The sequence below is a fragment of the Molothrus aeneus genome, chromosome 8, assembly GCF_037042795.1.
Source record: "Molothrus aeneus isolate 106 chromosome 8, BPBGC_Maene_1.0, whole genome shotgun sequence".
NCBI classification, from domain to species: Eukaryota; Metazoa; Chordata; class Aves; order Passeriformes; family Icteridae; genus Molothrus; species Molothrus aeneus.
Window position 1 is genome coordinate 22244747 of NC_089653.1, and position 25740 is coordinate 22270486.

General features: G+C 55.3%; 1 protein-coding gene across 2 annotated transcripts in view; it reads left to right on the forward strand.

Moving 5' to 3' along the window:
* Positions 1-25740, forward strand: part of SLIT1 (slit guidance ligand 1) — a 60491-nt gene that overhangs the window by 17048 nt on the left and 17703 nt on the right. The gene's annotated exons all lie outside the window — the stretch shown is intronic.

Genomic DNA, 25740 nt, shown 5'->3' on the forward strand with positions numbered 1-25740 from the left:
TGCGAAGAGGAGGGGTGATAAAAAGATGGATCTTTCCTTCCAGTGAGGATTACCCAGGCAAGAAGGTGACCTCTTCTATTGCAGTGCCTGGTGTTGGTCCCCAGTGTGCCACAGCCGTACACATCAGCAGTGGTGCTCCAGTACAGCCCTGATGCACACCAGGAGCCAAGGGGATGCTGGTAGATCTTCTTTCACCCTCTCTCCCAAGCTGGCAGGAGTTGGGGTTTTTTTCCCAACAGCCCCCAACAGAAAAAGCAAGCAGAGTTTCTCTCTGCTTCCTTGTGGGGGGGAAGGATGAGATAGGAGTTTTGTAACACTCTCTCCCTTCTCTGCTCAGCTCCCCTTAAAACCTCCTCCTGAAGCTGTTTCTAAGTCCCTTGGGGGTTCTGGATTGGGGATGCAAGGAGGAGAGAGGAGTCTGGAATGGCTGTAGCAGCAGGGTGAGGACAGAAATGCTGTGGGCGCATCATCAGGGAGGCAAAGACGTGGGCTGTTGAAATGTGCTAAAGGCAGCCAGGATGGCTATAAATAAATAGTTTTCTCCAAGGGAAGCCGAGCTGATGCGAGGGAGGAGAGGAGCAGTGGGTGCTTGGCTGTGAGGAGCTCTGGGGAGTAGCTCCTGCAGGGGAGTCGCAATCCCAGATGGATGCATCCCCATGGGAGTGGTTGCCCAGTGGTTTCCCTCAAAAGCTGCAGTAGCTGCTCCTTGCTCAGGCAGAATGGGAGCTGAGAGAGAGTGAGCAGGGAGTAGGGGGAAAAAAGTCTTGTCTCCAGAAGGAGGGAGATTTAGGACAGGGGCCACAGACTGTCAGTTTCTGTCAGATCCGTGCCAGCTAAAATGGTGAAGGAGATGGTGCCACATCTTAGCTGGCAGCCAAGCCCAGGGGGAAGGGCTGCCGTGCTGCTCTCAGTCTGCAAGGGCAGGGGCTCCCTAGAAACAGCATTAACATCTCAATCAGGGCTGGTGACTTTCTGAGCCGGGGACATGTGAAATGTTGTAGGAGCTGGGGGGATTGTCATGCTCCCATGAGACTCTTCTGTGGCCAGAGCCTGCAGAGGAATAGTGATGCTCTATGGCTGCCTCTGTCTGGGAGCTGACAGAGGGACCAGGGGATGGTCCAGACCCACCGCGGATTCAGGGCTATTTAAAGGGAGTTTTGAGCTGAGTGGCAGAGAGCACCACAGCTGGGTGTGCTGCCTGGTTAGGAGAGGTGATATTATGGCAAGCCCTGGGGCAGGTTCCTCACACCACCCCTGCATTTGGCTAAACCCAGCCCTAATTGCCTTTAGAAAAGCAGCAGAGAAAAATGGAGGCCTGCTAAATAACTTGAGAAAATGCAAATGACATCCTTCAAGAAGGAGAGGATCACAACCATGCCAGAGGAAGCTGTGAGCTGAGTAGTAGCAAAACAGGGTGACAAGTGAAAAAGGAGCTGTCAGAGAAAGGAATAACAAAACAGGCCCCGCTCAGATGGGGCTGGCTGCGTGTGGGAGGTGTTGCTTGCGAGACTGTACTAGTGACCGTTCCTCTTGGGGCTGCACCAGGAAAGCCCCCAGAGAGGGAAGGCAGGGATAGAGGAAAAAATGTGTTCTTGGTGATGGCTGGATAAAGGAGCGGTCCCGTGCCCCCACAGTGGGTAGTGATGCTGGTGCCAGGTGGGAGGTGTGGTACCAGGTGGGGACGCTCTCTGGGGAGTGCATGTGCCACAGCTTTGCTCCCTCCCAGTGGGGGAGACTTGCCTGAGCCCCATTTTCAATTTAGTGAGGGATATTTGGTGCCTGCCTGCTGGTTGGCTCCCTGGAAATGCTGTCACTGTGGTGGGCTGGCTCTGGCTGTGCCCTGGCTCTCCTGTGCCAGACACCCACCCCCATGTCCCACAGTCAGTCTTGTTGGGGATTTGGTTGAGGTTCACTCCCTCCAGCAAGGTTTGTGCTGGTTCTGGAGCTCAGCAAGCACCCAGGAGCCTGCAGCTGCTGTGTGGGAAGGGGCCTGTGGGCACAGCCTTGTGTTTTCACCTTCCCCTGCTGGAGCAGGGTTGCTTTGGCTCCCTGGGCACGTGCCCCTTTGCTCTTTGCACAAATGTGTACATGCTGATGCTCTGTGCAGAGGTCTGTGGTCCAAGAGCAAGGTGCCAAGGTCAGAGCAGAGAGCAGCTTTCCTGGAGCAAACCTCCCTGCTTCCCCTTCCCCAGCATCCCTCATTTTGTCCCAGCTCCCCCTCTAGCAGCATCCCCCTCCCCTTGCCGGGTGAGGGCCAAGTGTCCCCGCTGTCACCATGCCCACGTTTTGGACTCCGGGTGCCGCACCCCATCGCGCTCCCCAACAAAGCTCCTTCTGTTGGGGACAGAGCAGGGCTGGGGGGGCCAGGCTGGGATGTGTCCCCCCGAATACCAATGAGGAGGGGCAGCGTGTTTACCCCTGGAGCTGGGGGGAGGGGGGAGCTGTGGGGCCTGTGTGCTGCAAGACACCCCCCCACACCAGCTGGGGGGAAGGGGAAGGGAGGCCTCTCTGCAGGCCCCGGGAACAAAGAGTCAGTGTGGCTGGTGACAGCTCTAAGGAAACGCAGGGAAACAAATGTGCCACTAATAGGTGGGGAGGTTACCTAGGGAAGGATGCTGCCAGGCGGGCGGGCGGCCAGCCCCCTCCCCGGCGGGCTGCCAGGCGCTGAGGGGCTGCTCCTGGCACCCCAGCCTTGGCAGGGCTCAGGGGGCTGCAGGAGGGCCAAGCTGAGGCAGGCTGATACGTCCTTGTGCTTCTGGCCCATGGGGACAGCATTCTTACAGATTCTTACTTCTGGGGCTTTGTGCGGGGTAACCCTGCTGGAAAGGAGCACCCCTGTGCAGGGAGCTGCTCACTGCCTGCTGCTCTTCTTGGTCCATCATTAATGTGCCACAGATCTCAGCTTTTTTGGGCGGGAGGGCAAGATTCCCTGGAGGATCCTGAGTGCAGACAACCTCAAAGCCTCACAAATTAAACACATTCTTGAGCATTTCCATAAGCATTTTGGGACTTGACCCGCAGTCTCCAGAGGCACAGGAGTGCTGGGGTGAGGGTAGCAGCCATGGCCCAACCTGCAGACGAGCAGCCTCCCCGATTGCTTCCCACCAGCCTGGGCCCTGTCCCACTGGGGTGGTGGTGCAAGCCCTGCTCAGGGACGCCCTGGCTCTGTTCTGTGCCATTATCCTGCCAGCGAGCCGGGGCTGCCAGGAGCGGGCATTGCCAGACGGCTGCCTGGAGATAATCTGCCCCGTTCCCTCCATGCACCCCGTTGTGCTCCTGACTCGCGGCCGGCTCCAGTTTTCTGGCTCTTGAGACGCTTCCAGGGTTTCCCTGGCAATGCACAGGGTCAAGCCCCACTCCCGGGGCTCTCTCCTTGAGCCACTGGTTCTGCTGGGCTCACCCTCTGTCTTGCTTTGGGTGCAGGCTTGGATTTGGGTTTTGTAATGTTATTAAAGCGAAAGTCTGTGTGTGGTGAGGTGCAGCTTTCAGCCCCTGCCTCTTTCAGCAAAGTCCTCTCCTCCACATGGCATCATGCAGAGCATCCCTGTCCAGCTTCCCAGTGGTGCACTGGCAAATGGGAATTTGCAACTCATGGGAAAAAGCAATGAAAAATCAAGTCTTCCTAAAGCTGAGCAGCAGTGCTAATTACACAGCTATTAAAACACAGGAATTATTTATTCCCTGCCTGCCTCACAGCTCATTGCCTGCATTGTCCCACATTCAGCCTTTGGCCACCTTTGGTCCCCTGAAAGAGTTAAAAGAGCACTTGGAAGAGCTGATGCCTTTGTCCATCCATTTTGAGCACAGCATAAAGGCATTTCCTTCCTCCTGTTTTCACAGTTCAAATAGTAGAAGAGTTCAAAGTGATATTAAAGAATCGTGAGCAGAATTAGCCTCTGGTAATTTGAATTCCAGAATGTGAAAGAAAAAAGTCCTATGCAGTGATTTGAGGCTAAGTTATAACTTGGTACCACTGCATGTGCATCCCACAGACGTGTGAATGTGCAGAGCCAGGTAATTAACCTGCCTTTGCTGGCTGATCTTCCCGCGGCTGGGTGCTGCAACCCCTCCTCTCTCATGCTGGGGCTGCAATGAAAACAAGCTGTCAGCAGTTTCCAGCACTGCTCCTAACAGGGTCCCTGTGCCGTGCTCTTTCTCTTCTGCTCCCAAGGGACCTGTGGTGCTTTTGGCATTGGTGCTGGACCACACAGCCTGCAACCCCAACACCAGCAGTTGGGCTTGGTGGGCTCCAACTTCTTGCCCAAGCGGGCTGCCTGGAGCACTGGGATGCTTTATCCAATGCTGCAGACAGGTAAAGTTCTCTATGCTGAAGTCCTGTAAGGGCCAAACAGATGAGTGTAAGTGGAAAAGATGCCCCTTTGCACACCTAGGGGCTTTCCTGGTGCATCAGGGCTCCTTGGCATTGCCAAGGGGAAGGTGTGCCCTGCCTGCAGGGATAAGCTGAGGGAGTCCTGGTTTGGTGAGCCCATTGTGCCAACTGTGTGTGCCAATTGACATCCATGTGCAAGGGAACCCTGCTGGCAGTGTGTTGGGGATGGGTTTGGGGAGGTGGGGATTCACTTTCCTGATTCTCATCTGTGTTAAATTAATTATCATCTCAGGCTTATCCTCACTTAACCAGTGAGACGCAGACTTCTGTGGCTGGGACTCCCACTGCCCTGCCAGAGCTAAGCAGGGTATGGATTAGGGGGTCTTACCAGCTGCCTTCCACGGCCCTTCCATGGTTGTTGCACCCCCCTTTGCCCACAGAGGCTTTTGTTCTCATTTGTATCTGTATTTCCCTTCAGGATAGGAAAAGCTGGATTAATTTTTACTGCTCCCAAGGGAGCTGTTGGTAACTGAAGACATCCTGCTGTCTTTTTTTCCTCTAAACTGGGAGGCAGGAAATGGCAGGGATGGTTTAGAATGGTTTCCTCACCGTGACCTCCTTCTCCCTATCTGGTCCTCGCTGCCCCTCCAGTGAGGGATGGCATTTGAGGCAGAGCTGCTTGAAGAGGAAAATTGGCACAGACTTTCTGCAGGCCCTGGGGCTGGAGGAGAGATGTTTCCCTGGGAGGTGCAGCCAGAAAGAGCTTGACCATCCACTTGAGTGTTTGGGAAATGGTAATTTTGGGATTCTAAGGAGAAAGGAGGGAGAGGTGTTAGCTATGTTGTATGGACAGAGTACTAAATGTGGAAAGCACAGGAATAGCTCTCAAAAAGTGTCTCCCGTCCCGAAGCTGGGAAGTTCTCCACCCCCAGACCCCTCCCATGGCAGAACTGGGAAAGGGACCTGGGAATTCTGAACCTGTGTCTCCCCATACCTTCCCATCCCTGGTATGACACTCAAAGGGACTTTTGTCCACCTAGGAGCCCCATAGATAGGTGGATACTTCATCCCCTCCACTTCACCCCATCTAGGATACTTTTTCCCAGGCTGGTCACTCTATGACAGAGACTTGCAGTGGCAACAGGGGCCTGGAGAGGAGTGTTGAAATTGACCTCACCATGGCACCTTTTTGGGATATTTGCCTGTGGTCTGGTGATTCTTCTTGCCATGGACCAGCACATACCCAGCAAAAAATGCAGCAGTGTGCTGGTCCGAGGCAAGAATAGTGGAAATGCAAAATGGGTGTGGGATGGGGGGTAGGTATTTAACCCCTGGGCTACACCATTAATTACCAATCATAGGGATAAAGTTGGGGCCACATAACAGGAGTGGCGATCTGTGCTTGTGGGGTAAACAGGAGCAAGGAAGTGAGGATCAAGCAAGGGGGCTGGCTGCATTCCCAGGACTCAGCAGTGTTTCCAGCTCTCGCTGTCTGACCGGAGGCATTTCCACCTCCCGGTGTTGTCGTCCTGCTCCAGCTCGCTTGTTCTCCTCCCCACGGGCTCAGCATGTTGCTCATTCCTGCATCCTACGATTTCACAGCATCCCCGCAGCCGGGTGCTAATGAGATTAGACCCAAGCTTTAAGATGTCTCTCTCTATCCTTTGCCATCCAATTACACAGCCCGCATGGTATCTGATTGCCTGTGAGAGGGGAGGACTGGGGCTGGCTGGGACGGGAGGATGCAGCTGGTCTTTCTGGGTATCAGCCCCGCCGTGCTGAGTGGTTTTCTTTTTCTTTTGGTTTTCTTTCTTTCTTTCTTTTTTTTTTCCCATTCTCCCCTTGGCTTTGAGCAGCTTCGTTTGGCTTTTTCATTGCTTCTCGATGTGGCGGCTGGGCAGAATTTGTTTAAATTAACTGCTTGAATGGCAGCGTTTGTGTGTGTTGGTAGGGGGGAGCTCAGACAGCACCAGAATGGATGAGGAGGATTAAAGGTGCCTAATGGGTTCCAGATGGGCATCCTGGACTGGGAAACACCCCCGCAACCCCAACCCCAGCCTGGGGCCGCTGGTAAGGAGCTTGGGGCTGGGAGCTGGGATGCTACAGCAGAGCAGCTGCCTGGTTCTCCTGCAGCAGGGCGGCTGCTCCGAGCATGTGCCAGTGGCACTGGGGTGCCCTGAGGCTCCCCAGGGGCTGTGACTGCCCAGCCCTGCTGGGGTGAACAGGCAGATGCACCAGAGGAAGCTCCTTCCCTGGCTGCCCTGGATCATAGGGTGCAGCAGGCTCTATTCCCTGCTGCAATGCTCTGGCAACATGGGGCTGGGGACAACCACTCTGTGTGTGATTCCAGCTTTCAGAGGTGCCTCAGCTCAATCATTAGCTGACACTGCAAATACAGCCCACTGGGGCAGCACCACTGGTGCATCAGTTTCTGCTCTGCAGTCTTGGTTGCAATGAGGAATGATAATATTTAGTCTTTGTTGCCCTCCCCCTGGGCTCTAGAGGAGCTTGGGGCGAGCGCTCGCTCAGTTTGACATCTCCACCACTGCAGATGTCAGCGTTTTTTTCGTATTTACAGACGGAAAACTGAGTCACAGAGACAGGAACTAAAGTGCCTGTGTGGCCCTGCCATCTGCATTTCCCAGATCTGTAGGGGTTAGAGACATGGTGACAGCCCTGCCTGTCTTTCCAAGGGCTGTGCCTTCCACCAATGGCCAGATTTCTCCTCCAGAGCTGCTACGTGGTGCCAGGGCTGTGTGTTTGCAGCCTGTCTGGTGGCAGAGCCTTGACTGGAAGCATGTCAGCCCCAAATGAGATGAAGAGTGTGGAAGTGAAGGGCTGCTGGGGTTTGGTGTCACTGGCAGGGACCTCAAGGTCATTGCTTTTGAGTTTTATTAATGGCTGAGAGCAGGAGTAGGATATAAGCTGTGAGACAGTTATCTGCTGGGAATATCACCTGTGCTGTAGGTCAGCACATCATTTTGTGGGAGATTTTAACTTCTTAGGGGGGAGCAGGGCTACAGAAGTGGGCAGGTTTAATGGAAGTGAGCATCACACAGAACCTTTTGCTATTGAAAGCTGGCAAGGCCCTGGTCCTGGTGAGAATGAGCCCACTCACCCTAAAATAGATTTTTGTGAAGGCAGTGGTTTGCTCTGGTGTGTCCAGCTGCATCCAAGCAGATGGCTGAGCCAGGGAATGAGGCAAGGCTCAGGAGGGAGACCCACAGCCCCACTCCCCATCCAGGAGGGAGGTGGCAGAGGAGGGCCCTGGCTGGGTGTCACAGGGACACACAGGGTAGTTGGGAAGTGCTGGCTGACCTCCATCACCTGCTGACCCTCAACCAACGCTCTGCTGGCCAGCCCTCCCAGTTCATCCTTGGCCCCACATTCCCCCACCCGGCTCTTGTTTCCTTCCACAAATATTGAGAAAATAAACAGCACAGCCAAAAGGGGACATCCCTGCATCCCTCCACACACAGCTGCCTCCCCAGGGAGCCACACAGGTGGTGACCCTGCATTCCTCAGTCTGAGGGTTAACTGAGAGAAAGCAAATATTAGCTTCTCCTGGGACTGCTCCAGCCTGTGCCTGCTCCAGCCTGTGCCTGTGGCTAGGGCTGCCTCTTGCCTGAGGAAAGGGACTCATGGTGCAGGCAGGTCCCCATCCCTGGCAGGGGTGGTTGCACTAACATGGCTCTTCACCCAGGTAGCTCAAATTCCCCATAGTGGCCTTGAGCCTGCTCCTTAGGACAGGATCTTCCTATCCCCCATCCTCCTTGACTCTCTTCATCCTGGTCTTGTCTCTTAGCAACACCCCTGCCCAGGACCTGGGCTGTGTGGAGAGGGATGTGACACTTTCTATGCATCAGTCACTTTGTCACCTCCAGAGTGAGTGTGAGGTCATTAACCCCGGAGCACAGTGAGTGAGGATGGAGCATCCCTGCCATGCCTCCCCCCGGTGGCAGCCGCTGCTCTGCCTCCAGCTTGACACCGATCCCCGCTACAGTAACAGTACGGGTGGCAATCAGGGAGGAATTAAAGGATAATTAATGCCAATCCACATGGAAAATTGCTCTCGTCAAACAAACCTGATATCATTTTTTTTGATGAGCTGACAAATTGGGTTGATAAGTAGCGACTGTGCTGACATGATATACCGAGACTTCTGCAAGTCATTTTGCTCTTGCCTGGAGGATATTGCCATGAAAACATTAATATTCTGCAAAAGTCTGTGTAGCATTTCTGACAGCATTCTTCACTGGTAGAAATCCCTGGGGGAATTGCAGTGGTCACCTCTCTGGCAGGGTGCAGTGGGGGTCTGATGGTGGTGAACTAATGTGGTGAACTAATTCTCACCATCTCTGCCAAGCTGCGGTGGTCTTGGAGTCTTTGGTGGCACTACTGACTTTTGCCAATCAGCTCCCAATATCCTGGTCTCTCATTGCCTCCTCTTTCTGCCTTGCACCAGCTGAGGGTGAGCTGAGTGGCCTGGGTGATGCAGCTTGGGAAGAAATCACCTGCACAGTGAGAGAACTCAGTCTGGAGGACACGTGAGCCAGTGGTGAAAGGAGCAGGGCTGGTGCTGTGGGCGGGATGCCGGTCTAGTGGGGATACTCTGCCTGAAACACCTGCACTGGGAAACAGCCTCATGCAAGGTCACACAGCTGGGGGAAAAAAAATGTAGGTCACAGCTACAAGACAGGGAGCAGTGTCTGGGGATGTGGTTACACTGAAAAGGACTTAGCAGCCATCGTGTAAGGCTGCTCTGGGATGTGGGCTTCCAGCTTGGGCAGTGATGGATGTGCGGAGTAGCTCTGGGCACAGGGGAGTTGCCCGTTTGGGGGGCAGGAGGCCTCTGCTGAGCACAGTTTATGCTTCAGGGCCCACAGTTTAGAGAGATGTTGGGAAATTAGAAAGTGCTCAGAGAGGAAGTGCAGGATAATTGGAGGTCTGGAAAATCTGCATTCCAGTGAAAAGAATTAAAAAGCTCAGTCTATTTAGTGTATGCAAGAGGAGGCTAGGAGAGAAATTTATCTCCATCTCTGTATACCTGCATGGAGAAAAGCCTGATTATAGGGATGCCATTAATTAAAAAAAAAAAAAGAAAAGAGAAAAAGCATAAAATAATTCAATAGCTGCGGGCTGAAACTAGACAAATTCAGACTAAAATTAAATTTGTCTTTTTCACAACAGAGAGCAATTAACCATTGAACACTTAGCTGGGAAGAGGTGAATTTAACGTCCTTTGAAGTTGCAAAAGAGACTGTACTTCTTTTCCCGGTGGTGAAAACTGGAAGTGTCGGTTGGAGCAGAAATCCCTGGGAGGGCTCTGGGTCTGGGCTGAGTACTCAGAGGTGTCCCATTGATAAAGTGGCTCCTTCTGGGTGATGGATGACACCCCATCCGCTCTCCCTCTCTGGGTACTGGGGACATAAGTCCAGTGCCTCCAACACAGGCCAGGTCCTTAATTGCTCTCAAAGCCCCCAAGCATCCCTGCTCTGTGAGGCTGGCAGAGCAAAGGCTGGCTGCAGAGGCTTTTCTCTATCTGGGATGATGTGAGTTGGTGTCTGAACAGGCACGTCTGTGGGTAGGGATGGGGCTGCCACAGCTGGGGGCTGCTGGAGGGGGTTCCAGGCTGACTCTGCTGCTCTCAGCCAGGCTGGGGAGATCCACTGGCGCCATTCTTCCCACGCTCTCCCCAGGGGATGCTCAGCCGTGGCCTTTCTGACCTCTGTGCTGCAGTCCTGTCTGAGCATCTTAGGCAGAAATATATTTTATTAGCTCTGTAAAAGGGAAAGACAGCCTTGCTTTAATTTTATGAGCTCTAGAATACCTTGCCTGGTGAGGGGCTGGCTGACCCTTCCAGGGGCTTCGGCTTGGAGCTCACAGGGCAAATGGCAGTGGTGGCTGAAGTTGTTCTCTCTTACCTACACTCCTCCCTTGTCCATCACAACTGTTCTTCCTGTGCCCCCACCTCCACAGAGCCAGACAGGTCCTGTTCCTCTCCCGTTCCCATCCATCTGCAGAGAGATGCCAGCAGTGACTGTCACAGCAAGGCCAAAACAGAGTGCTCCTGGATTATCCCAGCATGGGGTTTTCCTGTCTGTCAGTGCCCAAAATTGTGCCTTGAACAATAAGAATGTGAAACTGGGCTGTAGATGAGGACATGGCTCTGGGGAAGTTACACTGTACATTTGGGGACACTTACAGAGTGGGAGAATGCTGTGGGATGCTTTTGGTGCCTCCGTGAGCAGGGCACTTGCAGCCTGCCAACCCCTGATCCCCCCACCCCGTTTGTAGGACTGTCTTTACATCCTCTGGGAATCTTTGTGCTCCTGTCCTTGCCGCCTGCCACAGCAGGGCCTGGGTTTTGTGCTTTTGCTTCTTTTTCTTCCCTTTATTTTCCAGCCTCTTTCACAAAGACACCTATTCTCCCCTCACCGTGCCCTGGGGATTTACACAGAAAGCTCACCCTCAACATGGCAAAAGAAAGGCCCGGGCGGCCCGGGAGAGGAAGCTCACACAAAATGTGGTGTGTGGCTCTTTGTGTCCCCTTTGTAATTCCTCTGCACAATGAACTGCCCTGGCCACCCACCAGCCCCGGGCTACCCCAGGTGCCTCATCCCTGTCTATCGGGCAGAGGTGGGGATGCTCCTCGAGGAGCAGGAGCGGCCGACAGCCTTTGTGCTCAGAAAAGGGGAGATTTGGGCAGGATGGAGATGGCCACGTTCCTGCAGCAGAAAAAAGCACCTTGCATCCCCGCTAGCCCCCAGGCAGAGCGCTGGGGGTCCCTCCGGCAGAGCCCTTCCATCAGCCCTGCTCTGACGGCTTTTAACATGCTAATGACCCTCTCAAGGGCAGGAGCAGCTCTGTGTAAAACCCATGTTCAGCCCTCGGTCATGGACATTTGCTCGGAGACACAGTGTTAAATATTTATCCTCCCCGCCTCCCCCCAGCTCCGCAGGCATTAACAATAGCGATTGCAACCGGCCCCTTCTCCCTCGCCGGGAACATGTGGCTCCCGGACCATGACAGCGAACGTTATCGTTTGTACCTGTGAATTATTGATAAGGTGTAAGATAGTTCTTGCGGTGAAAAAATAATGAGAGGGAGAGGCTGCAGCCTGGCAGGGCAGGCGCTGCATCAAACCCTCTTCTCGAGGGGCAGAGCAGGAGGTGGGACCCTGTTCCTGCTGGGCCCATCCACCAGCTGACCAGGCTGGCCCTCAGCAGCGTGTGGCCCGCGCCCGGCTGCCGTCCTGCCTGGTGACTGCCCTCGGCATGGTCTGGCTGGCGCCTGTCCCCTCCTGGCCGCCCGCCACCTTCCCCGGGGGAGGTGGGCAGCTGCCCGGCCTGCCCGGCCCTCGCTGCCTGCGCCCCCCGTGAGGCAGGGCCGGCCGCTCCGGCAGCTGCCTGCGGCTCCTGGGGCTGAGCAGGGCCGGCCCCGCTGCTCGCCCCGCCGCGGGAAGGGGCAGGCGCTGCCCGGCCCTGCAGACGCTGTGGCTCCAAGGAGCAGGTGGGAGAGCCTTTCAGCTGGCCAGGCTGAGGGGCTCCGGAGGTCTCCAGGGGCTGCGGGACAGAGAGTGGTCCTTGGCCTGTGGCTCTATGGCCACCAATATGCTGTCCCTGTGCCTTAATCTGTCCCTGCAAAATCAGGGATGATGCTGCTGAGTCCCTGGAAAGCAGGTGGCAGTCATGAAAAGGGGTCAGGTTTAGGGCTGTCGTTTGTTGGAAGGTGAATGCAGAGTGTCCATCCCCTTAGCTGTGTCCCAGAGAGCCCCTGTGTCTGCCAGCTGGGGCAACTCTGCGCTCCAGCTCTGCCTTGAAAGCCTCTGGGATGCCATGTGGGAAGGTGCAGATGGCTCAGGGGGATCTTGTCATGGTGGCGTGGGCAGTCTGATTAAAATGGTTCAAAGCCCAGCTTTGATATACTTAGACCCTCCATGCTGCTGCTGTGTTTTGCAGGGAGAGCACAAGCAGGAGAGTCCAGGCATTAGCGTGCACATCTGTGTCCCTGAGCCTGGTGGTGGAGAACCAGGGTCTTCCTCTGTGCCTTACCTCCCCAGACTGCTCTTTAGGTTGTGTACAGAAGGAAGCATTGCTGGGAGAGGAGCACTGAATGGTCTTTCCACCAGCCTCAGAAGATGGGCTGGACTCTGCAGGGGCCATGTGCCCCCTCTGCTGCTCCCCACAGTGCTGCCTTTCCAGGTGTGCTGACACAGGAGCGGGCAGAAAACAGCAAAGGCTCTAAAGTGAGAATCAAGGAGTGATTAAGAGAGCAAGTGTGTGTGCAGTGTGTCTGCATGCTGGAGGGAGTGTGGACGTGGTGCAGTGGGCCATGGATTGCAGTGCATGCTGCAGGGTAGGACAGAGCGGGCAGTGCAGCAGAGCAGAGCGTGTGGAGAGCCCCCAGCCCGAGGGTGCTCCAGCGTCAGGCAGCGTTACCCTGGTACAAGCTGCAGCATGGGAGCTGTAGCAAGGAAGGGGCTGAGTACAGCTCTCATCTCACTGCAGCAGAGCCTCCCTGAGCAGGTGATTGATCCCAGCATTAAAGGGTCTGGGAATGTGAGCCCTTGTCTCCCCGCTCACCCTTCCCCTCCCTGACTTGTCTCCAGCTGTGCAGCAAATACAAGCCAGTGCACTCGGATAGCAACTTTGAAGTGTGAATTTCAAACACACCCTGTCCTCATCCCCTCTCCCATGTCTGATGGGATGCACAGGGAGCAGCAGGAGCACCAGGCACATGAAACAGCCCTGTTCAAAGCCTGGCACTGCAGCTTCTACTTGCAAGTTAAGTTTGCAGGCAATTACCAGGTGGTGTTCCCTGCCATAGCTCCCGGCCTTTTCCCTTGCAAACCGCCTGCTCTCTGCTCCGCTTTTAGGGGAAGAGCCTGGCACAGAGCACACACACCAGAGCACACACTGTGCTGGGCTGGGCTCTTGCCTGCAGGTTAAGGTGGGGGATGCTGCAGCCCTCCTGTGCCCCCTCCTGTGGTCCTCATGGCCCCACCTCAGCACTGAATTGGGCTCACACCAAGCCAGAGTTGAAGACTGAGGAATAGAAGTTTTCTGTGCAGAGGGCAAAGCAAGTCAGCAGCACTTTGGCCCTTACTATGAGGAGGAGACCAAACCCAGCCCTTTTTTCTCCAGCTGCATTTTGGCTAGAAGGGTGCAGTGGGGATGGCTCATCCATGCTGGATCCCAGGGTGCTGCGGGATGCTCACGTGCTCAGCCAGAGCTGCGGCTGTGTGTGCAGGGGGAGGATCCAGCCCCTTCCTTGTGCGAGGCAGACACGAGACAGCTCATGTAAACTCGACTTCACAAGACATCAAATGTGCTGTGGTCGGATGGAAACTGGCTCCTGGAGCTCCTTTCTTGTGACACAGAGCAGCTGCTGGCTCCTGCTCCCCCCTCAAAGAGTGGATGGGCTGATAATGTGAGGAAGTGCCTGCTCCCCTTCAAGCCACTGTGCCTGGGATCTCCTCTCCTGGCTCACTGACAATTTGCATTAATGTTTGCCTAACTAACCAGGAGCCCTCTTACATCCTAATCGCCTTTGCTGGGGGGCTCACATAGCTCATGGGGCAGCAAGACTGGCAGAGGTGATTCTAGGCTCCTTTGTCCTTCAGGAATCTCCAACCCTAAGAAAAAAAAATCCTTTGCCAGAAGAGTGGGCCCTTTTCTCAATTTACTTGAAATTATGTCCCGGATTTCTGTCCAACCAGGTCCCTGCATTGTTCCTGAGCAGGATTTCAGTGTGGGAGACAGCTAATTTGCAGTATTTTACATATATAATATGTTGTCAGAAATTCTTTTAAATGCCTATAATATTTAATTAGGTGGCAGATTTCAGCATATTAGGCAGGAATGGGGCTGTGTAATTAGTTATTGATGATTTAATATCCATTAAGTCAATTAAGTAAAAGCTGGACGCAAGCTCCCATGTATGAATGCGCCCCATTTTGGGGCTGTTCTGGGATGCAGCAGGGTTGTGCTGGTTGTTTGGCCTTGGAGCAGCTTGTACCCATCCAGGGCTGCTGCAGGGCTTTCCCCCTCCATGAGAGCCATTCTACATGTCAGGAACACACAGCCCATAGTCCCTGCTGCAGAAGGACATCTCCCACCTGGGTCACATCTCCAGCCTCCTCTTACAGGGCCTGTGACATGCTTGTCTCTCAAACCTGGTATTTCTGGTCTCAAAACTGATCTGGAATCTGACAAAATATGAATCATCCAAGAGATGTAAGAACGGGCAGAGTTCTGGGCAGACTAGAGTGTATTTTTAGGCAGCACGTGTTGGAATTTGACTGTTGCATAGGGAGAAAAAGGAGCTTTTCAGATCTGAGTGCTCTGGCCATGCTGTAGCCCCACTACTGGCTCTGCATTGCATTGCTGGCCTTCCCACAGCAGCATAGGAAGGAGGATAAGGTCAGGCTGTGCTGCACAGCCCCTGCTTGACTCTCCCATCACAGAGGACCACACTGGGGCTCCAAGCCCTGCATGTCTTCATTAGTCCCTTTATCCACTGCTGGGAGCTCACAGCATGGGCATGCAAACAGGATTGGCACCTCACCCTTCTGCTGGCCCCAGACAGCAGCCATGGCTCCTGCTGCACCTGGAGCCAGTCACTGGGGCACTTCCAGGAGTGTGCCTGTTTCTGGGGACACCAGCACCCAAAGCTGCATCTGCAGCCCAGCCATGCTGCCATGTCACACTCATGCCAGTGATGATGACTCACAATCCTGCACAGGCTGCCCTGAGATGGCTCCTGCTGCATCTGGTGGCGGGATCCCAGTCTGTAATGCCCCCACTGAGAGATAGGCACCCATCTCCCTCCAAGGGGGCTGCTATCTGCCCAGCTGCCCTGGTCTGGGTCTTTCCCCCTGTGTGGGGTTTGCAGCCAGGACACCACTGTTCGGGAGATTTCATTCTCCTTTTTATCCTGGCGGTTGGAAGCTAGGGAGCCGATAATGATGAAGGAGTGTAAATGTCAGCAGGAAACCAGCTTCAATCAGAAGTGTTAAAAATAAACCTGCCAGGCCTGCTCTGGCAGGGGTAATCAGCCTCAGCAGCTCCTCTCCCCAGGTCCTACAGCACAAGCTGCAGCTGTGCCAGCAGTGCCAGGCCACCTGAGCAGCCATGCTGGAGGCTGGCTGCAACCCTGGCAGCTCCAGTCCTGGCCAGCACCTCCCCTGGAGCTGTGAGGAGCAACCCCCCAAGCCAGCCAGGGTGAAGGGTCCCATCCCCTCTTCCCTGGCAACATCCTCACTCTCCCCTCTGTGGAGCTCCTCTCAGCAATCCTGGCTGCTCTTGAGCTCAATCAGGCTGTGGCAGGAGGCGTGGACATGCAGGTAACACAGTCCCCAGCTATTAAGGCACACCCACAGGGCAGTCAGCCATGGGCTCTTGGGGTCACAGAGCTGCTATCCCCACGGTGAGTCAGATGCACTTGGAACAAAGACAGGAGGTTAGCCCCAAAGATAATTAACCTCAGGGCAGTTTTGAAAAGGGCTGTGGGGCTGCTCCATCACTTGAACATTAATACAGAAATTGAAGATCTGTGTGAGACCCCCAAGTGCCCACAGACTCAGGACCAGCACTTTTCAGTCTGTGCCTTGTGATTGGGTGCTGCTGTTGGGCTTGATACTTCTCCAAGCTCCACACATACATGGGTCAGAGAAAGGGAGGAGCACCCAGTGGCTCCAGCAACTCATTTCTGCCTCTCCAAAACAAGGAGGGGCTGTTGATCCACAGCACAGGCAGGTCCATGGGTGGGAGCTGCAGCTGTACTCTCACTACCTGCAGGCAGAGGTTTCCCCAGACCTGTGGTGTGGTTTTCTGCTAGGGGCTCTTCAAAGAGCAGCTCTGTGGAGGGAAGCCTTGTGGGCTGGGATGCAGCTCCCCTGTGGCATGGCCCTGACTGGGTGCTGCTCTCCCAAACCCCTCTCAAGAGCAATTGTTACTGGGGCAAGGGCAGCCCCAGCTTGGGCCAGCCCTGTGGCAGGGCTTTGCTGCCTGCCTTCCAGCAGTCCTTATCTTGGCTTTGATGTGTGTCACACGAGATGGAGTCTCTTTATCTTCCTGTTGGGTTTTCCCTGTGTGTCCCTGTGCTTGATTCCCATGCTTGGGTGATCTTGCAGCTCCACATTCCCTCTGCTGTTTTCCATCTGCCTTTCCTTCTCCTATCCTGGCTGTTTCCTCCTAGCACTGTGTAAAATCACATCTCTTTTACCAGCTGTTGGGCACGATTTGAGATGTCCCACTGGCTCCTTCCTGGCTGCCTTTCATCCTGCAATGCATCTCCCACTTCTCCTCCCACTGCCAGCCTCTCCCAAGAGCTTTCAGGAAGCCCCAGGCTATGAGACATAAGAATTTTACCTGTCTGAGTGCTAAGGCCAAACATGAGGAGTGTGAAGGACGCTTAGTCATGTCAGGGCATCTTGCCAAGTTCTCCAACTGTCTTGCAAGGTTCAGCCTCAGTTTCAGAACATCCTCCAGGCCATAGGGAGTTTGCTTTAGCTCTTCTTAAAGCTGAGGCCAGTTGCTGTCCCAGGACCTGTAAAGCTGAGGAGCAGCATCACAGATCCAGAGCATCACTTCTTGGCTCACCAAGATCTGGGACAGATCTGGGACAGCCGGGATGCAATTCTCAGCTTGGCTCAGCCTCATTCACACCTCGGAGGAATCCAGGAGGGCTGGCAGGGCTGGCTTCACACTTATTAGCAATTAAAAGCCTCAGAGCCTGGGAGTCAATTAGCTCTGGGCTTTGCAGTGCTGCAAACCCAGGGGATGAGCCTGCTAACCAGAGCTGCAGCCAACTCCCCACAGGGCTCAGGGCTGGCTTGCCAGAAGAGCTATTTGCTTTTTCATTTACACCTTGGATGAGTGCTGCAGCATGGAGTTTGGGGTATCTTCTCGGGTGTGAGCTGCCAGGCAGGGAGCACAGGCTGCATGGCAGGCAGGGCTGGAGCCTGGCACTTCTCAGGGCATGGCACAGCTATGCATGGGGTTGTGATGGGGTGAGGGGGGATTGACCTTGTCCTAACTGTCACAGAGCTACAGGGAGGGTCTTGCTGTGGCACACTGCTGTCTGCTGGAGGTAGAACCACACATGGTCTAGCAAATCCCTGCACCACCCTCAGCTCTCTCTGTCCCAGGCTCTGGAGCTGCTGAGACATCCTGGAACATGTGGGTCTGTGAGTGCTGAGTTGCTACGCTCTGGGCAGCAGTTTCCCTCTGCGGGGTTGGGAGGCCTGATGTGCAGCCCTGGGGAAAGGGACGTCTCTCTGCCTTTTATTTGCAGCATTTGGGAAACATGTTTGAAATGAGCTGAGGTATGCAGATGTGAAGCAGGCAGGTGCACAGACTGGAGGGTAGTGTGGTAGCTGGAAAAACATGCTTTGGTGGAAGGTTCATGCAGGGATTTCCCACTACTAGAGGGTAAGAGAGAAGCAAAAACATGAAAAGAGGGAGGAGAAAAGATTTGCTGAACATCAGGGCTAAGGGGACTTGGAAGTGATGAGAAGCAGGGATGCAGAAAAGTGGGAGGCTGTGCAGCAATGGGGCCAGTGGCTGGGTGCCTTGGGTCCCAGTGGCAGTGGGACACAGGGGCTGTGAGCCAGGCAGGTGCAGTTTTAACGCTCAGTGTCCAGCCAGACGCTGGAGAGAAAGAACCCTCCCCCAGCAGACAGTGAGAACGGGGTTGTCAGCCACAGAGGAGGTCCTTTTGCAGGAAATGACAGGCTGGCTGCTCCCACAGGTGGGTTGCAGGACACTCCCCTGGGCTCTGCCAGACCACAGGGCACTGGACACAGAAGGAGCTGTGGCTCCCTCAAGGCACTTTGGGGCGCGGGGGAACTGATGGCGATGCCTTAGCCTCGTGTTAGCTCCCCTTCCTGCCGATAACGAGGTTGCAGGAACAAAGGGACACTGTGGGGAGGGGGCGGTGACAGGCACGCAGGGTTTGCAGCTTGTTATTTCACTTGTGTTTCCATTAAAGCTGCTGCTTTTAACTTGTTTCAATCTCTGAAGAGGCTCCAGGGTGCGTAGCAGATGCTTTATTCCCCCTCCCTCCCACCCTCCCTCTTTTCCTTGGCCAGCTCCCCTTGTTCCCATAGCATCCCCCTTCCCACAGAGGCCGAGTCCGCAGCTCTGGCACTGCAGCTCAGCCCACGCAGGAGCTGATCCTTGCTGGGGCTGGACCGGAGCCACTGCCCATGCGCTGCCCTGGCAGAGCTGCTCAGCAAAGCCTGGCCCCTGCTAGTGCCCTCCTGGCACAGATCACCCACTCACTGGGGACATTGCACTGTCCCCAAATTCCCCAATGCCCAAACAAGGGGCTGCTGGTGTTACCCGTAGTGCATGGACCCACATGCCTCAGCATCCCCAGGGTGTCCCCTCAGCACACACTGACACCGTGGTGGCACCCTTGGGTGATACCAGCCAGAGTCAATTGCTGCTATCAGCGGGTTGTGGCATGGTCAGCAGTGTCCCTTTGAAGCCACTGAGATTTATGCACACCCTGAAATGTTTTGCTAAATCAACACCACGACACTGGGGCTGGGACTCCTCTCACTAACTGTTGCCATGAGCATATGTTGGCTTTTACATATGCTCTGCTCGTCTGTCCAAGCAACAAACCTCCCCAGCTTTAATGTTTTTGGAAGCATCTGCATCTCCTGGGAGGGAAAGAAGCAGGGCCAGAGCCTGGGGTCAGCACGGCACTTTGGGAAGCCTGGGGAAGGCAGGGTAGTATGCTTGAAGCATTGGTCCCTGCTCTGTTCACTTTTGCACTCTACTGTGTGGACACAGTGGACAGGCAGAAGTTTTTGATAGGGCTTGTATCACTGAGGTCTGAGACACTCAGCACATCGTGGTGTCAAGTTGTGTTTTGCCTTGCTGCAGCAAAGGATTGTTTTGTCCTTATGTATAAGGCTTGGCAAGGAGGAGCTCTGATGCATTGCTTTCACTGGTGCTGAGAAAATAAGAAGAAAAGAAATATTACAAGAAGCCTCAGGTGGGATTGGGTCAGCTCTCCTAAGAGAAGTGATTATTTACTTTCACTTGAACCACAGTGGATATGACCTGGTGCCAAGAGATGCTGAGGATGCTGGTGCCTTTGAGAGGACTGCCCCATGGCCTGGAATCGTATCAGCCACCATGGGTGGTGTGTGAGCAGGTGATGATGTGGGTACACAGCCCTCGCACGGGGAAAATGACACTCAGGGCTGGGCAGCCTGGGTGATTCAGAGCATAAGGACGCTGTATCTTGCAGGTGGGGACATGAGCCCTGCTTTCCAGTAGGAATGGGGTAGAGATATGCATGTAAGGGCATATAGAGGCCAAACTGCCCATCTCACTGTGGAGCAATGAGAACACAGGGCAGGAGAGGTTAGTGGTGGCTTTCAGGCTGGTAGAAGGATGGCTGGTTGTCTTAATCTCTAGGACCCCTGTAGGGATACCACCCTGCCTTTGCACAGTGCCACAGAGATGTCTCCTGCACTAGATTTGGTTGCTGCCAGCGTTCTTGTCCCCTCTGTCTGTCCTGTCCCTGCTCCATGCACCCTTTCCCAGTGCCCATCAAGGCTGTGTGTGTCAGGAGGCAGTTTCTGTGGCTGCAGGTTGCAGTCTCCCCCAGCTCGCTGCGGGCTGTGGCAACCAGAGCTTGGAGGATAATGAGATCTTAATAGTCCAATTATATCCCATCGATTTACTCAGCACGTAATTGTTGGCGGCTGGGGCTGCTTGATGAGCCGCTCCACTCCGGCTGCCAGCAGGGAGGGCTGTGCCACCCCGCCCAGCCTGGGATGCTGCTCACAGCAAACAGCTGTTCCCCCTTGAACCCCTGTAGGAGCAGCGCCTCCCTCCCCCACTTCCAGCTCACTGTCCCCCTCTTCCAGGAGGGGGCAGTGACAGGAGTGACAGGCAGAGATCGTAGCCAGGATCCTGATACCCCACCCTGGCTGGGCATTCCAGCATTGCCCTGGCCCCAGGCTGATGTCCCCCATACTGCCCTGGGAAGCAGAGGGCTGTGCATCTCTGCCTGCCGCTAAAACAGGGTGACAGAAGTGACTCCTGGTGGGTGACAGTCCCCACCAGCAGACCAGTGGTGGAGCCATTGTCCATGCAGCCTGCACTGGGCAGGGTGGTGCTAACAGAGATGTGCCCAGCTGGTCTCCCAGCAGCAGGACTCAGCTCCCAAGCATCCACCTGCAGGTGTTCTTGCCACAGCAAGGCTTGGCAGGTGCATCTCAGCACTTGGCTTCTATTAATTTTCCTTTTGAGCTGGCTGTGGCTGAGAGATGCATGGACTTCTAATTTGGAGGATTCACTCTTAGCTGTGATTGTATGCCTGCCTTTGTGATTGTGTTGGTCGTTCCTTGTTCTAGCATTGTGAAAAGCAGTAAATAATGTTCCTTGTCCCCACACCATGCTGCTTTGTGCCCTGTCCCATTCCTTCCCATTCCCCCTTCTGCCCCCTGCCAAAGGGCCTTTTCCAGAAACCCCACCATGTTTCTCCAGAGTGGCAGGGGCTCGCACTGAGCCCACCCCTCTACACTTTGGTTTGTTTGTAACCATGCGTCAGCATCTGCCATCCCACCTTGTCCTGTGCAAACACCCTCAGCCCCAAGGGCTGGGGTTGCAGTGGGTGGCAGGCAGCAACAGGCAGTGGTGGGTAGCACACAGGCTGTGACCTTGGGGACAGTGGGGTGAGATGGGCTGGGGGCAGTGGGCAGTCTGTCCATCTCCCTTGGCCAGGATGGAGCGGTGCCAGCAGCTGGGCCAGTGGAGCCCATTAAAAATCAAACAGTGTGACATAATGCTGGGGGCATGCCACGGCAACCTGAACCTGAGACAGGCTGTGGGCTCCTGCTCAAACTCACACTGGGGACTGGGGCAGGTGACACAGCGGACAAAATTCTGCCTTGTTGCCCTGGCATCCTGCTAATGCAGAGGAGGGGTGGCTGCTCCCCATCTCCAGCAAGCAGCTCCCTGAGGGACACTCCTCCTTGGGCACTGGGTCTTTGAACGACTGGGGACTTGTGTGCATCACCTCAAGTGGATTGTGTAGCCACATGTGGGATTGTGGACATGTGGGTGACACTTCCCCCAGCACAGGGCTGCAGGTGCTGATGCTGACACAAGCAGTGGGTGCAGCAGCTCCTGCCCTGAAGTGGCAACAGGGAGCGCAGAACCCTTGGGAGACTCTGGGCTGTTCTACTAATGCAAGTGCTGATTAGTCTATTGATTTTTTGTAATGCAGGAGTCTTACTGTCCCTTCAGCTCACCCCTTGTCACCTGTCAGGCAGTGAAGGTGATGGTGTGAACAGCTGTCAGCCCTGTCTCTGCTCATCCCTCTCCCCTGGACAGGCTGTGCTGGGACAGACAGCATGTGCAGGGTGATGTGAGAGACATGAGGTTGCTTAATAGCTGCAGGTGCCACAGTCCTTGCTGGGGAAATGCTGTTTGTGCTCTGGCACAGCTGCCTCTGGCATGGCACCAATGAGGTGAGGCTGGGATCCAGGGCGCACTTGTTCCAGCATGAAACACGATGCTCTGCAGGGCTGGTGGCTTTGGTTGCCTTGTCTGCTCAAGGCTTGGTGGATGGTTGCTGTGGCTGAGCTGGTGCCCGCAGTGATTGGTGTCAGCACTGGTGGAGCAGAGCTGCTGCAGCAGTGCTTGGTATGTGAGCCAGGGGCATGCAGTGTCGTGCATTTTCATTGTGGGAGCTGTGGGTTGGCAGAGGCTGAAGCCCTCATAATGGGTTTCCAGCTTGGATGCTGGGGAGGAAACAAGGTAAAGAGAGGAGCAGCCCCCTGCACTTCACCTGCCTGGAGTTGGCATGCTGGCACTGCCAGGGTGGAAAGTCAGTCACCTGGCACAGCATGGCCCGCAGCCCTCGCCGCTGTGCCTGGGACATGACACGGGCTGCAGCCTTGGCCCGGACAAGGTGCCCGCGTGGCTGCTACCGCCGGGCAGGCTGGACCTGTTCACCAGCAGTGGAGCCAGCCCAGCGGCGCTGCCAAGCCGGGCCGCCTGGCGAGGGCCGCGCCTCGCCGGAGGCTGCCAGGCCGCCCCGGCGCTCTTGGCAGCGGGGGGCTCGGCGGACGCGGGGCCAGCGCCGCTGGAAGCAATTATCGCCCCGCTGCGTCCGGCCCTAATCCCCTCACACGGCGCGCAAGGAGCCGGCTCGCCAAACAAGGCTCAATCAGGTTAAAGTGTGAAGTCAGGATTAGCCAAAAGAATGAGAGCGTGCTAATAGCTCCGGCCTCCTTGCCCGGCCGCCGCAGCCCCGCCGCGGCCCCCTCCCTCTCGCCCGCCCTGCGGCCCGGCGGGCTCTTGCCGGGGAGATTAAGGCTGCCGGGGTTTGTTTGCCTGAGTGGGCTCCCCACTGGGAAGCCATGTCGAACAGTTTTGCTCGGGCGCCCCGCTAAGCGCCGGGCAGGGCGTCGCGCTGGGGGGTTGGCTCCCGCCGCCGAGGCCCTGCCAGCCCCGCGGGGCCGCGCCCGCGCCTGGCTCCTCGCCGAGGCTCCCCGGGAACCGGGGCGGTGCGATGGGGCTCTGGCTGCCAGGAGAGGCAGCGCCGGGACACCTCCTGCCTCGCTAGGGGTACCGCGAGTATCTGACAGCCGTCACACACACAATGGGGCAGAGCAGCCGGGTGTAAGATGTGAGCAGGGAAGCTCCTGAAATCGCGGTCCCTGACTGCCACCATCCCCCTCACTGCCCGGCAGGGTGCACTTGTGTGGATATAGGCTGGCCATGAGGCTTTTGGGGGACTTGGAAGAAAAGTGGGTGCCTGCCTTCTTGCCATCACACAGCTGTGGGTTGGAGCTGGCTGCTGCTGTTGTACAGGCATCTGCTGGGTCAGAAATCCATGTGGGAGGTGAGTGTACTGACAGAGGTGTCCTCCATCACGTCCTCACCCCCTGTTATACTTTCCCTTTGCGCCCCTGGGACTACCATAGCCCTCTGTACCTTGTGCTGTGCAAGGACAAGCACTGTGAATGGGCTGGCTGTTTGGTAAACACCTGGATTCAACAGCCGGGAACTCTTTAACTTGGAGTTTGAGGACAATACCTGGAAGTGGAACCAGAAGAGGCAGTGAGGGTGACTGTGACAACTGCCCCTTCTCTGTGCCTATCCATCAGCAGGTCCCCGGCAGGCCTGTCAGACCTGCCAGTGCCTGTGGTCAGCACTGCAAGCTGGTGCTCCACGTGCCATGGCAGTGACACTCTTGTATTCAAGTGGGGCATGAGGTGGCACCAGTGCAGCCGCCGTGGGTGCTGCGAGCGGCACAGCGGGGCGAGGAGAAGCCGTGCCATCTGCTGTTTCTTCTGCGCCAAAGTGTAAAGCAAACATAGCTGGGAGCTATGAAACACCAGGAGGGAAGGGGCCGTGCCTTGTTCCAACGCCGGGGCCTGAGGATTCCACAGGCAAAGCATGTGTTTGTCCTGGTGTCGTCAGCTGTGTAATTGTGCAATGTAATCTAAGCCCGGTGCCGGGGCCTTGCTGAAACCCTCCCATCCAGCGTCTGTCCCTCTTGGCTTCGGTACCCCCCACGGCAGCACTTCATCAGGGACTGTCACAAAAAGCTGTGAAGGGGAGAAGCCTTGCAAAGTCAGTTGCAACCTTCGAGCAGCATTTCCGTCGCAAGCTGCAAATGAGCAGCTTGGAGACAGACGCTTGGGTTTGCTCCCTGGGCACACTGGGACTCCCATGTGCTCCAAGCAGAGAAATGGGAGTGAGCTTTCCATGGGGGAGCCAGACAAGTCACAGACAGGACCTGCACCCCTGGGAGAGGGGTGCAGAGCACTGAAGTGTGGTGCTCACCTCTGTGATGGTTTAATGCTGGAGGACAGGCAGCTGCCAAGAAGGAACGCGGTGCACTGCGTGCTTTGCTAGAAAGATTGATGAAATGCACCTGGAGGGTTCATGGAATCAGAGTATGGTTTGGGTTGGAAGAGAACTTGAAGATCATCTAGTTCAAACCCTTGGCCATGGGCAGGGATGGCACCCACTGGATTAGGTTGCTCAGTGCCCCATCCAGCCTAGCCTTGAACACTTCCAGGGATGGGGTATCCACAAGTTCTTTGGACAACCTGTTCCAGTGGCTTGCTATCCTCGCAGTAAAGAATTTCTTCCTTACATCTAATTTAAAACTGTGCTCTTTTAGTTTAAAACTGTTCCCCCTATCACTGTCTGCCCATGTAAAAAAGTTGCTATCTTTTCCTAGGAGTTTTCTAAGGGATTCCTTGTGGGAGCTAAAAGAGAAAAGAGGAATTGGTGCAATGCTGTCTTATTCTGAAAAGTCAGTGCAATTCCTCGGGGTCCCCAGACTCATCACATCCCCAGCATAGTATGAGGAGAAGATGTTTGTATTTGAAGGAGTGCTGGACAATTGGACGCTGCTGCAGGTGTCCGGTTCTTTCCCTTTGGAGAGGGTGAGGGACCCTGATCCCCCGTGGGCGGGTCGGGCGGAGTACTGGGAATAGCCGGCACAGTCAGGGCAGGCGGCGCAGGCAGCACGAACAGCAGGGCAGCCTGGCAGTGCCGCCACGTGGGTTGCTGCGAAACTGCGCCTGCTGCTCGCAGAGGAGCTGGGCTTGTCCTTCTCCAGAAGCCTGGGCAGTTCCTGGGGCGACATCTCCCTTCCACTGCTCCGGCAATGATGCTTTGCCAGCCGGGTTTGTTTCCCAGGAGTGAGCCAGAGTGATGTACGAACTGTGCGGGGGCAGGGGCTGGTGCATCACACTGGACTGTATAGCATCTCCTTGGTGGTCAGGCATTCTACTGGAGGGCTAGGCAAGCCCACTGTCCTTTCATTTTCCTTTTCCTCATGCAGCTGTGCAAGTAATGCTGGTGCTTCCCTCTGAGGACATTTTCTCATTGTGTTAGTGAAGCTTTCAGCTGCGGTGAAGTCCCAATTTGGAGACCTCCTGGTGTTTTGCAAGCAGCTTGTGCCCATTTGTTGAGCCCACTTTTTGGAGGAAATGAGGGCATGGGGAGGAAGTTGGATGCTGTGCCTCCATCCTGACCCAGTCCAGCTGTGGGGTATCAATAGCAAACAGGCTTTGTTATGTTGAAGGAGAGCTGGTGAGCACTATGTGTGAAGTGCTGATATCTATGGACACCCTAAACTACCTCTTGGGGCTGGGGATGAGGTGTCTGTGTGGCCTGTGTAATTCTGGGGACATTTAATCTGTGTAGGATACCCTGGTCCTCCTCCTCACTCATCCATGGACTTGTATAGGAAAAATGCTATATTGTGCCTCAGTTTACCTCTGCCAGGAAGGAGATGGGAACTTGACCTCCTGCCCCAGGGGTGGCTGTAGCAGGACTATGCTGGCACCCCAGGATGGGAGCAGTCAATGCAGTTGCCATCCAATTTCAGAGGAGCTGCTCACTATTAGG